Consider the following 2500-nt stretch of genomic DNA (forward strand, 5'->3'; position numbering starts at 1 on the left):
TATAGCTGTTATACTGAGCCTTATGCGGTTTCACATTCATTGATGTTCGTACTTAGACATGCATGGCTTAACCTTTGAGACAAGCGTATATTACTGGTAGGATCAACCAGAATTCTCTCTCGTACCGGCGTGAGTATCCCACACACGTTCGATACCGGGGTGAATCGAATTCACACTCTTTAACCATAAGCCAACCGAAGCACTTAAGCAACTGGAAGACCACCGGTTCCATATCTCTCTGAGTGATGCATGTCACCATGCACCGCTTCCACCGTGTATCACATCACATCACACTCTAAACCATTTCACATAGGTCCGCGCGATTGCTCACGGGACCCTATTCTCGCTAGGAGGTTCGGTTCGATTCCTGTACACTACAACGAGCTTTTCCAATTCTTGTGTCCGACTGGCGAACGTTCTGTTGCGTTATAAACTTCGCGGTACTTGCCACCGGGTATGGTGTCCGTACAACCTTCTGAGAAATAGCCGGCGCGATCGACGGGATTAACCGACAATGCAGCGCTGGCTCTTGATCGGGCAATTTACGGGCTTTATCGGGCAATTTACGGGCTTGATGGTGCGACTTACGGGCCTGATAGTGCGACTAACGGGCTTGATAGGGCAATTTACGGGCTTTTTGGTGCGAATTACGGGCTTTTTGGTGCGACTTATGGGCTTGATAGGGCAATTTACGGGCTTTTTGGTGCGACTTACGGGCCTGATAGTGCGACTTAAGGGCCTGATAGTGCGACTAACGGGCTTTGATAGTGCGACCAACGGGCTTGATAGTGCGACCTATGGGCTTGATAGTGCGACTAACGGGCTTGATAGTGCGACTTATGGGCTTGATAGTGCGACTTATGGGCTTGATAGTGCGACTTACGGGCTTGCTTTTCCATGTTTTTCGCATCGAGCTTCGGTTCGTTTCGAATAATTTTGTCCATGTTTTTCGTTTGCTACGAGAGGTTCGGTTCGTTTTCAGTTATCCCTGTGTTCATGGTTTTCGTGAGCTTCGATAGGTTTGGTCCGTGTTTTTGAGTACTCTTGTCCATGATTTTCGTGTGCTTCTTGAGGTTTGGTCCGATTTTCAGTACTCTTGTCCATGCTTTCACATGCTCTGATAGGTAGGTTCGTTCTCAGTTATCCCTGTGTTCATGGTTTTCGTGAGCTTCGATAGGTTTGGTCCGTGTTTTTGAGTACTCTTGTCCATGATTTTCGTGTGCTTCTTGAGGTTTGGTCCGATTTTCAGTACTCTTGTCCATGCTTTCACATGCTCTGATAGGTAGGTTCGTTCTCAGTTATCCCTGTGTTCATGGTTTTCGTGAGCTTCGATAGGTTTGGTCCGTGTTTTTGAGTACTCTTGTCCATGATTTTCGTGTGCTTCTTGAGGTTTGGTCCGATTTTCAGTACTCTTGTCCATGCTTTCACATGCTCTGATAGGTAGGTTCGTTCTCAGTTATCCCTGTGTTCATGGTTTTCGTTTGCTTCGATTCGTTCACTCTATTACTCTTGTCTTTGGTTTTCGTTTGCTTCGATTCGTTCACTCCATTACTCTTGTCTGTGGTTTTTCGTTTGCTTCGATTCGTTCAGTCCATTACTCTTGTATGTGATTTTCGTTTGCTTCGATTCGTTCAGTCCATTACTCTTGTGTGTGGTTTTCGTTTGCTTCGAGTCGTTCAGTCCATTACCCTTGTCTATGATTTTCGTTTGCTTCGAGTCGTTCAGTCCAATACTTACCCTTGTCTATGATTTTCGCTCTAAGCCCAGTCGCCCTGCGCTCTGGAAATCACATTCCAACTCTATCACCGATAGCGCTCACACCTTGGAAACCACATTTCACCCAGGGGACCTTAGGGTGGATTTTGAGCCTTTCGGGATTGCGAAACCATCATTTAACACTCTAAACTTAATTTCCGCAATCCCAGACGCACTTTCCATATGGTCTCCAAAAATGCGTGTGAGCTGACCTGGTCCCTTATAATAGGCAATGAACACGATTTTGGCAAAATATTTTTTTCAAAATTTTTTGACTCACCGGGTAAAATCGAATTTACTTGGGAAAAATGTTCTAGCAGGGGCCCTCCCATACAAATTTTTTTCTTCTCAAAAATGATTTTCGTTTCACTTTTCATACTCAGGGGAGTCTAAAATTGATGTTTTGAGTCACCATGAAAAAAAAATTTTTTTTGACCCGAGCTTGTGTCGGCGACCCAAAAATCGACGCACTTGGGAAATATGTTCTAGCAGGGGCCCTCCCATACAAAAATTTTTTCTTCTCAAAAATGATTTTCGTTTCACTTTTCATACTCAGGGGAGTCTAAAATTGATGTTTTGAGTCACCGTGAAAAAAAAATTTTTTTGACCCGAGCTTGTGTCGGCGACCCAAAATCGACGCACTTGGGAAAAATGTTCTAGCAGGGGCCCTCCCATACAAAAATTTTTTTTTGACTCACCGGGTAAAATGGTCGCACTTGGTAAAAATGTTCTAGCAGGGGCCCTC

This window comes from Anopheles moucheti, assembly GCF_943734755.1.
Source record: "Anopheles moucheti chromosome X unlocalized genomic scaffold, idAnoMoucSN_F20_07 X_unloc_83, whole genome shotgun sequence".
NCBI classification, from domain to species: Eukaryota; Metazoa; Arthropoda; class Insecta; order Diptera; family Culicidae; genus Anopheles; species Anopheles moucheti.